At 49.9% G+C, this 12,116-nt stretch overlaps 1 protein-coding gene across 3 annotated transcripts in view; it reads right to left on the bottom strand.

Moving 5' to 3' along the window:
- LOC111155931 (interleukin 1 receptor type 1) overlaps positions 1 to 12,116 on the bottom strand; it is a 72,126-nt gene that overhangs the window by 26,115 nt on the left and 33,895 nt on the right. Inside the window, exon 1 of one of the 3 annotated variants that reach the window (XM_022516410.1) lies at positions 7,517 to 7,638. The exons of the other annotated variants lie outside the window; for them this stretch is intronic. The gene's annotated coding sequence lies outside the window, so the exon portion shown is untranslated. Of the gene's footprint in view, positions 1 to 7,516; positions 7,639 to 12,116 lie in introns of those variants that run through there. 3 annotated transcript variants of the gene reach the window in all.

Raw genomic sequence — 12,116 nt, forward strand, 5'->3', positions numbered from 1 at the left:
CTCACTCTTTGTGATCATAATGTACTTGGAAACCGGTACACACCACGGCTCTGTGGCACACGGCAGATATGTGCGAAGCCTCTTGTTTGTTAGAGAGAAAAGTGGAAATGAGACCAGAGCACCAGGAAATGAGACTCAACTACAGAAGCAGAGATGGGGTGTAAGGGTTAATGATGAGCAGGCCCCCAACAGAAGATCCGCTCATCTCCTAGCGCCGTCCTGTCCATCTGCGAGGAACTCCATACCCTGCACAGATGCAGTGAAAGTGACAGCTGGGGGATGGAGGGACAGCCGCCAGAACCCATGAGGCTTCCACAAGGCCCAGGGGCTCCGGTGCAGAGGGAAGGGGTGCCTTCCTCTATTAATGCCTTCTTATTCCTGAAGAATTTTCCCACAACCTTGAGGAATTTCCTTCTTATTCCTGAGGAATTCCCCCACATTGTGTGTCTTGCCTGCCAGGCCAAAAGCCAGGCACAGGACAGAGGTGGCACGCATCAGACACACCCCAGACCTCATGAAGACACATGCCCCCTGTGGGTCCACCTCTGGGAGGGGGCGGCGGGCACAAGGTTCTGGAAGCAGGCTGCGCTGTCCCACACAGCATCTACACGGACGAGTTCCCCACGTGGCTTGTGCTCTTCCTGTCCACGTCAGCCTCCCAGCTAGACTCCCTAGATGGCCCCCCAGCTCCGTCACATATCATGAGGTGCCCTGAGAGTGCATAGAGATAGACATCCCAGTCCTCACATCCAAATCTACCCTCCCCCCACCCGTACAGTTCGGGCCACTCAGCAGACCAGGCAGGCATGGTGGCTGCGGAGTCCACAGGGGGAGAGACCTGTGTGTGTGCTCTGCCCAGGCTGTTTGGACAAGGAATCTCCCGGGTCCCAGGTGCCTGGATTATGGCCATGCTGGTGTACACAGGCTCCAAGGAAGCACATTCTTTTAGCCCCACAGACTCCTGGCCATGCTGAGGCCCGAGGCCAGCTGAGAAGCAGTGCACGACCCTCCAAAGTATGGGGCCTGCATGGGACCTCTCTTACTTGGCTCTAAGGGTAGTTCTGCAGGAGCCACACCTCTGTAGAAACCCAAGAAGAGAGAGATAACACCAGCAAAAGCCTCCTCCCATTCCTCCTTCTGGAGACCTGAAGGGTCCTACATCTGAAATTTAAACAGAAACCCTACTGGTACTCCTACTAGCTCACTCTTCACACTGAGTGCCTGACAAATACATACACAGCATCGTTTAATACAACTTCCCATCCCACGCATTATTCGACATATGTATATATGTATATTTGACACAACAGAAAAATAGAGAATTGGGCTCTGACTAATTGACTGTAACTGGGAAGGGCCTGTGCACAGTCCCTGAAAGAAGCAAAGAGGAAAGCAGGTTTTTCAGCTCACAAACTGTCACAATCTCCATGTTCTGCTGAGAACCATCGTGAACACATATGGGGAATGGGGCATGGTATTAAAATCAAGTCTATAATTATGATCTTCACCTGTTACAAGGACTCAAACATCAATTACATAGTCTCCAGTTTTGTTAAGACCAAAAATGTCAGTTTTCAAGACAAGATGTATAAAGGAACTTACTCATAAAACCACAGAACCATGTGATTGTGGAAAATTCTTTAGAATTCTGGGCTTACACAAGTCCCTGTTTCTTAATCTAGAACCTGCAAATCCCCAAGAAGCTGCAGACAGCCAGGGAACTCCAAATCTAACTTCTGGGATTCTGGTTTGCCTCAAGGATTTTCTGGGCGGAGTCGTTTTTACATTAGAGAAAACACAGCTATATTCCGAAATGGAAAGAAAAATCTCCCAGAGCTGAAGTATGAGTCATCAAAGAAATGGCCCTTGAGGGAGCCACTTTAGAGAGCTAGACTGAGCATCTACTTTTCATTTCTCAAGAGGAGTCCTTTGCTGGTAAAATCTGGGAGGCACTGTCCTGCATAGACAACAATCATCTCTACCTGGTCCTAGTCATGGGAAATGGAACTATAAGGGCCACACAACGTCACACCCATGGGGCCAGACAGAGCAACCTCACCCTAACATCAAGGAGGCCCCCCAGGATGGTTCCACGCTCAAGAAAGGAAGGAGACCAAGGATGTGGACACAAAGGAGTCTGGGAGTCACCACAGTATAATAGAACCGTTTCTGTTATGCAGAGAAGAGTGACACATACCCCACCATACACAGACATCCTAAAACCCTATTATGCATTCGTTCAGCATGGCTATCCCTGATTTTCCTCCAGAGAAAGAGTTCTACAGAACTATGAGTAGACAAAACCACACCCATGATGGAGGCAATAGAAACACTCATCATCCCAGAAGGTCTGAGAAACACTGAAATTTTGGCCATCTTCCTATCAGAAAATCCAAATGCGTGGCTCACAGCAGATTCATCAGGCTTATTTACTCACACAAATGAGACAAGAAAAGTTTTTTAGTCATCAAAGGCTATCATGGACAGGGATATGGAGATAAAGGGAAAGTAGTCACAGAGGTTTTAGGTGTCACTAGGCTGTCCAAGTTGTTCAGCTATGACAAGGCATGAAGCCACCAGATGTGGTTTCACGTGGGTTTTAACAGAAAAGGGAAGAATAAGGCACAGAGGGACAGGATTACCATCAGCAGAGGGCTACGGACAGGAATGGCCAGACCAGGGCCTCTTGATGGCTGGACTGAGTTTTCACACAGTGTGCATTTCTCCACAATGAACCTGTGCTCCTGGACCACAGCAACCAGACCCAGCAATGGGAAAGGCTCTGCTCTCCCAGCCCTTGTCTCCTCTCGAGTGATCTGCCTGACCCTGTTAGCTCTCGTGCACAGCTCCCATTCCACTTGCCAAAAGTTCCATACCTGAATCCTGCCTCCCAGGACTTGTCCCCAAGCACTGCCCACCAGCCCACCACAATAGTTCTGTTTCTCAAAGTGAGTGTTACAGGTAATCACGGGGGACTAGACATTCTCTACATGAATTTTTCTTTGTCTTCACTCCTCTTGGTTTGTTTGTTTTTTTGTTTTTTGTTTTTTTTTTTACCAAGATATAATATGCATAGAGGGAAACACATAGTAAGTCTCAAGTGTAGAATCCCATTAACTGTGACAACTGTATACCCCGGGAATACAGTATACCTGTGTAGAATTCCATTAACTGTGACAGCTATATACCCCAGGAATACAGTATACCCACGTAGAATTCCATTAACCATGACAACTGTATACTCGAGAATACGGTATACCCGTGTAGAATCCCATTAACCGAGGCAACTGTATACCCCGGGCATATGGTACACCTGTGTAGAATTCCATTAACTGTAACAACTGTATACCCCAGGAGTACTCCATCAAGATACAGACCATTTCTATCCTCCCCCAAAGTTCCTTTGTGTCCCTTACTAGCCACATTTCACAGCACATGGGCCCACCATCCTGATTTCATCACCACCAATAGGACCCCATAACTATCAACATGAATCACTCTGGATGGCTGCTTCCACTGCATCTGCACCCTGCTAAGTTAGGGTGCAAAGTGACATTAGGGCTTTAATCACTTACTACCAAGTGATGATGAGGGGCAAACCCTTGGTTCTCAAAGAGGCTGGTATGGCTGCTAAGGGGAACACTTTTGAAAGTACGGAGAAGGGGACACTTTGGGTGATCACAACAAAGCACCGAGTGGTAGAGTCACTTCCAGAACAACACAGGGCAGTTCTGCAAAGTAAAGACTGTCTCTTGTCCTGCATGACCTCCAAGCCATGCACATCATTTACCATTTGGAGAGCCCAGCGCCTAATTCTACCCTACACTTACACAGAATATACATTGTTGGCACATGTTTCAGACATACTGAATTTTCCAGGGATGTGATTACTGTGAAAACAGAGAGGAGACTAGCTTTGACTACCATATAGACCTTAGACCTTGAGCAAAAGTCACTCATCATTCAGGGGTACCTGGATCCCCACTAGGATGCCTTTGTTCCGGACCACACTTGGAGCCATAATACATTAAGTGGCTTTGCTGGGTTCTAGTTTGGCTCTGCTCAACCACCCATCCACACAGTGGTTCTTTACATCTAGCTATTATACTAACTAGTTGGAAATTCCATTATGGGTAAGTTTTCTTATATCGTTTCATAATTGTAAATATTTGCATTAAAGGGGGTAAGGGATTCTAACTAGCTGAGAGGCACTGATCAAAGTGACAGCATTTAACTCTTGATTGATCTCAGGGTCAGGAGTCATAGGCTGTATCTGTTGGGGTCCTTAACATTCTCTGGTTTGGGAAGCTGCATGTGCAGAACTCAGGGTGCACAGGCCACCTCCCCCACCTCCTACTAGCATCCTAAGTCCAGCTGAAACTCGGTTACCCAACTGCACTGACAATGGAGAATTATTTCAAAAGACAGCCTAAAATTGCTCCTCCTAAATGGGGACCTGCAGGGGAAAGGTCCTACTTTTCTCCATCCCAGGAATTCTTTTACTTCTGAGCACTTTCTTTTCATCTTGAAGACACAGATGGCTGTGCCCCACCAGGTCTCCCCTCTCCTACAGCCTCGGCAGGAAAGTACACCAGTGTCGTCCACACTGGCTACACGTCAGAACCACCTGAGGCTTTAAAAACACCGGCCAGACACGCTAGTTTGTTTGCTCTGTGGTCAAGTCCTGCCATTTCTCATCAGAGCGCCTCAGGCACTGCTAAGGTTCAGGCAAGGGTAGGGAACAGGCTTCCCTCTGTATTTGCAGCCACACTTGGCAACTCTGCAAATCTGTACTTCATGAAAGTTTACATGTGACACATTTCTAGACTCACTGCAGGCCCACTTCATCTCCACTCTTGGTTTTCTTTCATCCGATTTTTAACCCATGGCATCTTATAAATCCTTTCTGGAACAGATAGGAATGGAAAAAAGAAACAAAGAATCCACTACTCTGCCACGTGTATGAGATGAGGAGACAGCGCCCAGTTCAAAGGCATGCAGGTGACGAGGGACCTTCGGAAACCCTAGCCCCTTTCAGCGCTTGGTGAGAGCAGTCTGGGGCCAGGGCTCCTCCAAGTACTCCCAAGCGCTGAGCATGGCTCTGAAGCTGCAGTCCACTTCCTGGGGTCACAGCAGGCAAGGACAAGGGTGGAGGGAGCGAGGAACAAGGCTGCTGACAACACAGATTCTGCAAGCCCGCATGATGACCTCAAAACCTCAAAGAAAGGAAAACACAAACCCAATTCCTGTGCACAGTAGCAATGGGGAACATCATGGGGCTGGACCACAGCCAGTGAGTCCCAGTGCCTCCTGATGCCTGCTGTCCTTCAGCTGACAAGTTCACAGTGGGTCCATATGCAGCTGATGCTCTGTACCTCCCTAACCCCTGTGCTATGGTAATTTCACTGCAACTGTCCAGCTTTGAAGCTGATCAATAAGACGTTCTGTTGACAACATCTCTACCTGTTTCCAGGTGGACGCCCATCTCCCCTGCGCCCCCCCATGCGTCCCAAGCACACGCTTTCCATCATCCCCCATCCAAGTGCACAACTGGGCCCTAGAGTATATCTCAGCACCCCCTGCCAATCCTCAGGAACCCAGGCGCCATGTCTGCACCCATTACCTTCCTGCCTTCTCTCCTGGAGACACTGAATGGTGTCCTGCCTGTGGGCAGCCAGGGTGCCCACACCCCATTCAAAGAGGCAAAGTTCAAAGAACTTCCTTATGCAGAGAGACTGCAATTGTCCCGGGACTTCACCAAGACGATTCACAGCCATTAGAGGGCAGGGATTTGCATCTCTCCTATTCACTGCTCTATCCTCCGTACTTAGAATACGACCCAGAATAGGAGATATTCAGTAAACATTTGTTAAATAAATTAGTGAATCTAATATTGAACAGTGTGTCACCAACAGCAAAAGAATTACTCAAAAGATATTATTTTAAAAAAAAATCCATAAAGAAAGCCTTGCCACATTATCCCACACAGGAAGCATAGAGCGTATTTAAAAACGGGGGTTTAATTCAGCCGTGTGAAAGTCACATGGAGAATTCAGGTCAAATATCCTTTCTGGAACCACATGGAGGCCACCCAAGGGTGGACAGGTGTAAGTCATGCTCCACACACAGTACAGTGGCAGCTAGCCAAATAAGACTGAAAATAAATAAGGGGTTCCCTATCCCTTCACTCATCAAATCCCATCCTAAAGGCCCCACGTTTTTGTCTAGCTCAAAACACAATACAGGATGTGAACATAGAATATTAAGTCAGAAATTAAAAGCAGTCAAGAGAGAAAAAGGTGCCCACGGCTGCACGTAAACAGGGTGGGAAAGGGGCTGCAAAGTTCCCAAGCACCCCACCCCCGCCCCCAGCTTCATCCCCTGGCTCTCCTCAGTTCACCAGTAGTCATGGAGTTAGTTCCATTTGATACATTCACCTTCCACAAGCCTGGTACAAGCCAGGGTAACCCAGCCAGCACCTTCCAATGATGGATGGATCTCAGCTCACCTTTTCTCCACAGCATCCGTAGCTAAGACATCCCTTACTTGGTTCCTAGACTGGGGAGCTAAAACCCCCAGAACATGCCCATCTGGGGAACGTCTCGAGCCAGTGGGAATCACTGAGGACAGTTGCCCCTGGCAGGAATCTGAGCACCCTCAACAGCACAGAGGAGAAAGACCTGGTAGGTCACGGGAGCCAACATGCCAAAAGGCAGAAGGCAGAAGGCATAGGTCTAGAGTCCAAAGGGCTCACTCTCCAGTCCTAGTCGCCACTCTCCAGTCCCAGTCTCCACTCGCCAGTCCCCCAAGTTAGTGTCACCCTATGTAAGGCTCTGCTTCACTCTGCTGTGAAAGGAAAGTGATAATATCATGTCTCTCACAAGACTGCTGGGGGGATAAAAAAGAAATGTAAAGGGTCTTATTAACTGTGAAGTACTGGCCCCGCCTGCTGCGAATAAATGCCTTTTGCATGTCTGTAGCTACACCCAGCATCAGCCCTTCCCTAGGGGGCTGGGGGAGGGAGGGGGCGGCACAAGTTACCCTCCCCAACTGTGTAGACCCTTCTTCCCTAATCTTGTTGACCAGACTGACCCCTCTGAGCCTAAATCCCTGAGAGGGACACTCCCAAAGCAGCTGAACTTGGCCAGATTCAAATGCCTGGAAGCAATTTACTTAAATTCCCCCCCCACCCCCCCCACACACACCCTGGAACAACCCTCCAGGACCGTCGCAAACCAACACCCCCACCCGCCACACACCAAAGGCATTTGAACAACCCTTATTCCGGCTTCACACAGGAATACAAACAAACAACCCCCCTCCCCCCCCAGATTTCCCCGCCATCACCTTCTTCCACAACAAACTAACAAGCAAGGGGGACGGAGGAAGGACGCTTTCTGCGCAGTCGGTGCAGAGGGGAAAGGTGTCAAAGCCACGGCGGGTACCCCCCACCCCCGCCTGCCCTGCCAGCCAGCCAGCCAGCCAGCCAGCCAGGCACACTGCAGATTCCTCCTACCTGGGCGAGCCCCCGACGGCCCCGAGCCCAGCGCGGCGGGGCGAGCGCCCCGGGAGCTGGGCGAGGGGCTCGGGAGCTCCGGGGCGCAGGCGCACGGCGGTCACATGCCGGGGTTTCTGGGGGCGCCGGCCGACCGCGCTCCCGCCCCTCCCGGCCGCTGCCGCGCGCTCCGGGTCGGCTCCCGGGTCCGGGCGCGGGCACGAGCAGGAGCAGCACCGCCCTCGCGCCCGGGAACTGCGGGGCGCGGCTCCTGCTGCGCTAAGGCTCGGGCTCCAGCTCCGGCGCGGCGGGCGGGGACGGACGCCGGCGGGCGGAGACGCCGGGGCGGGCCCGGCCGGGGAGGGAGCCTGCTGGCCCAGTGCCCAGCGCCCTACGCGAAGGAGCCTAGGAGCCAGGAACGCCGCCCTGCCCCCCGCATCCTCGCGGGTCTGGGGCCCCCGCCCCACGCGGGGCAGTGACGGTCATCCCACAAGAAGTGACTTTTGGAGCGACTCACCTGGACATCTTAACCTGGCTACCACCCAGCTGCGGGGTCCTGGGCATGAGTCGGGCGAATCGAGCTCCCGACCCACCAGTGGGCTTTCAGGTCCCACACTTTTCAGCCAGAGACAAGACAGTGTGGGTCAGCCACTGGAGCCTGAGGCCTGGCCCCCTCCTCACCCTGGCTTCTTACGCACTAACTTCTTGGTACCTCCGTTTCTTCTTCTGTGAAAAGGGATCGTATCAGCACCCATATCATGGGGAGGTGACATAAATTACTACTGTAAACCAGCACCCGCACAAGGATAATAGAACACAGGAGTACCTTGCTATTTGTTATTATTGATGTGCCCAGGTGAAAAAGGAGCTTACAGGTGGTACAGTCTTGATACCAGAATTCTTGGCCAGACCTGGTAATTCTTTTCAGCTTAAGACCCACCTACTCCCATCCACTCAATTTGCACGAGAGAATCGGTACTCCGAGGAATGCAATGAATGGCCAGATGTGAACCTTGGTGCACGGAGGGAAGGAGGCTGAAGTACCAGAGTAGTTGGCTTGGGCTCTAAGCCCAACAGCCAGGGGCTTGGAAGTAGCTCTTCCATTTCCACTCCTCTAGCAAGTGACTGGACCCTGATTTGTTTTGAGGCCCTAATGAGCCATCCTCCTCTGAGGAGACATTGAGTAGATGATGATGGCTTCCGTCCTAACAGAACTCACACCCTCCCTTCCTATATCCCTTCCAGGCTGGGCAGGCGCTGGCCCAGATAAAGAAAACAGCAGCAATAATGCATCAGTCCAAATGCTGCCTTGTGGTCTGGAATGATGATAATTTCTCTTTAAAAAAAAAAAAAATTTTATCTGGTTCCAGTGTTTGCATCTGTTTCCTCTTGCTCCAAGGAACGGGCTCAACTCTATGGCCAGTAACATGGTATTGTGAGAATTCATCAGATGGCCCCATCTCTTTAGGATTCCTTTTTAAGAGTGTGGTTTTTGAAACCTTAGGATCACCAGGAGAGAGATCTGGACCCCTGACTCCCAGATCAGTCACGTGAAACTCTCTGGGGCTGAGGCCCAAATGCCAGTGTTATTGAAACTCCCAGGTGGGGACAGCTGGGTGGCTCAGTGGGTTAAGCCTCTGCCTTTGGCTCAGGTCATGATCTCAGGGTCCCGGGATCAAGCCCCACATTGGGCTCTCTGCTCAGCAGGGAGCCTGCTTCCACACACCCCCCCCACCCCACTCTCTCTCTGCCTGCCTCTCTGCCTACTTGGGACCTCTCTCTCTGTGTCAAATAAATAAATGCAATCTTAAAAAAAAAGAAAAAACCTCCCAGATGATTCCAACGTGCAGCCAGGGTTGGGAACACCTGTTCTTCTAAGCCCAAGGCCCCATCGTGATGGTGATAGTTCACCAACAACTAGCATTGTTGGTGAAATAAACACATCTCACCATTTATACAGTGAAGGTTTTTAAACAGTTTACAAGTTGATAGTAAAATTGATCTGTGCAGTCATGTAGAAATTAAAATTATACTTTTCCTTGTTTTTTTCTTCGTATTCTGATGCTTCCCACCCGCCCCTAGCCCAACTATCCTGTTAGACACATGGGCCCCTAGACTCAGATAAGACAAACACCCCTCTAATATGAGGATGGGTTTTGAAGCCCTCCCCTTCTCACCTATAACCACTGTCCTATCTGGCACCTTGAATTCACCTCCTCCCTCCCTCAGCCATGCTAACCACTTTCCCTGACTCCCTCTTCCCTTTGTTTCCTAGGTAGCTCATGTGTCCACCTGTCCTGCCGCATACCAGAGCTGAAGACTCGTGAGGTGGAGATTGTCACGCCTGTATACTCTGGTCTCAGTCACATGCACATGCTCTGAATGAGAGTGTGTCCCGCAGTGTGAGACATGCCCTTCATGAAGGTGATGCCAACTGTGTTTGAGAAACAGAAATAACAGCCAGAGTCTTGTGACACAATCTGGAGTGTGTCTCCCTCACTACCTTCCCACCTCTGAGACTCCTCTTATTTGGAAGACTTGGCCACCCACAGACCACCTTTCTTGAGAGACCATCTCCCTGGGGATTTGGGGGCACCTGGACGGCTTCATCGGTTAAGTGTCCGAGTCCTGATCTCAACTTGAGTTTTGATCTCAGGGTCATGAGTTCAAGCCCCGCTTCGGACTCTGCGCTGGACCACCATGGATCCTACTTTTTAAAAAAAAGAGATCATATTTCATATGCCCCTCCCATCAAGCTGCTCAAATCCCCTTTTTTGAGAGGAAGATCTAATAGTGCACAAGAAACAAAGTCCTGGACACCGTCAGGGATGTCACAGTCCATTAGGACCATCATAGCAAAGCCCTATGTCCAGAATGGTCTGTGCCAAGGGGCGGCTATGACCATAGAGCTTCCTGGGCCTGAGGACAGGCTGTTTCACGAACGATGATGCAACACTCCCAGGGTGTTTCAGTCCCCAGAGCCTCCAAAGGGGCTGCTAAGGGGTAAGAAGAGCAACGCTGAGAGCAGCCTTGGCAGCTGAGGACACTGGGGCAAGTGTGATCCCAGCTGGGGTCGTTAAGTCCACAGGATGACCTATGGACAGAGACCCTCCCCAGACAGCAGGACAAGCAGTGAGCAGGCCATGCCCTTCTCCTCCACCACCCCCAAAGAACCCCAGGGACTGTCCAGAAGGACAAAAGGGGTTGGGAGAGGGAAGGATTCTGGAAAGAAGAGATGGAGTCTTGAACCAGTGGAGACTAAACAACTCTGAATTGGCAAGATTTTTTTTTTTTTCTGATGCTAGAGCTGGAAATGAGGATCTGTGGGCTAAGTTGACTTCTGTTTGTGGAAAGTAAAATTACATCTTTGCACACAGGGCCTCTGTGATTCTTGCAACGCCTCTTTTTTGTTATTTATAGACCTGCCAGTAACTGCTCACAGAACCACAGTGTTCCCTGAGAGAGATTTAAAAACCACTGTCCTACATGGACTTCCTTCTACAGCCTCATTTTGCGTTCCTTTCACACATTTTCCACCTCCTGTCCTCCAAATAACCACTTTTTCAATCTGTCTCGTAGTACCTCCCACTACTGCCTCTTCTCAATTGGCTCAGTCCTGTCCCTTCCTCCAAGCAGTTAGCTGTGGGTTTCTCTTATCGTCTTCCCGTTCAAATTCCTCCGATTTTGCAAGACCTTTACCAGTCAGAAAGCAGCATGTGAACTTGAGATGGGAGCGGAGAAGAAAGTGGAGAGTATCATAAAATTGCCTCGGGCAGTAAACTGTTTCTTAACTTCCTTTATAAGAGGAGGACGAAAAGACGGACAAGGCAGGCAGGCAGCCACGCCAACTTCTTGTCCTAATTGCAGCTTTAATGTCACTCAGTGAAAGCAACTGTGCGCCAAAGGCTTCTTGCCCCTGGTTTTTTCCACGCTCACAACACAGAAACAGCACAGCAAGCTGCAGAGACCCATAGACTCGGTGGCTTCTAAGAACAGCTGCACCTAATGGAACCAGACACGTGGCCTCTTTCTTATGCCAGGTCTTGATTCAATCATTGGTTCAACACATAAAAGTCAAAGCACCAGTAACCAAACCACCCATCACCATCCAAAAGTTAGCTATGACCAGCTTCCCACATCATCTGAGAGGGGCCTGTTAAAGCCTTTGTCCTCAGTCATATATGAGACACAAAACAAAAATCCTGCCTTCCTTAGACTTATTTTTAAACATAATGAAAGTACTGGCTGCCTTAAATGCTTTCCCTGGTATGTCTACAGAGTCCCACCCTCTTTGGTTCTCTGTAAGTTTCCGGTAACTCATCTCTGTGTTTTCTCTTTTCCACAAGCACCTTCCAAAATCCGGATTCATGTTGCGGCCTCTCAATTCTTTGATCCTTTCTAAACATCACTGTCAATTTGTTTTCTTTCAGTGGTTCCCTTTTAATATGATCACTGTAGTAGATGGAAGATGGCTGCAAATTCTTTGCTTCGCCAATCATGAAGTGAAGTCTGATTTCCCTCCCCTTGAATGTGGGCTGGGCTCGCTGCCTTACTCAACCAGTATCAACCAATAGAATGAGGTGGAACTGACTTTTTGGGACTTTGGGAACCAGGTCATCAA

The sequence above is a fragment of the Enhydra lutris genome, unplaced genomic scaffold, assembly GCF_002288905.1.
Source record: "Enhydra lutris kenyoni isolate GAN:26980312 unplaced genomic scaffold, ASM228890v2 scaffoldscaffold44, whole genome shotgun sequence".
NCBI lineage: Eukaryota > Metazoa > Chordata > Mammalia > Carnivora > Mustelidae > Enhydra > Enhydra lutris.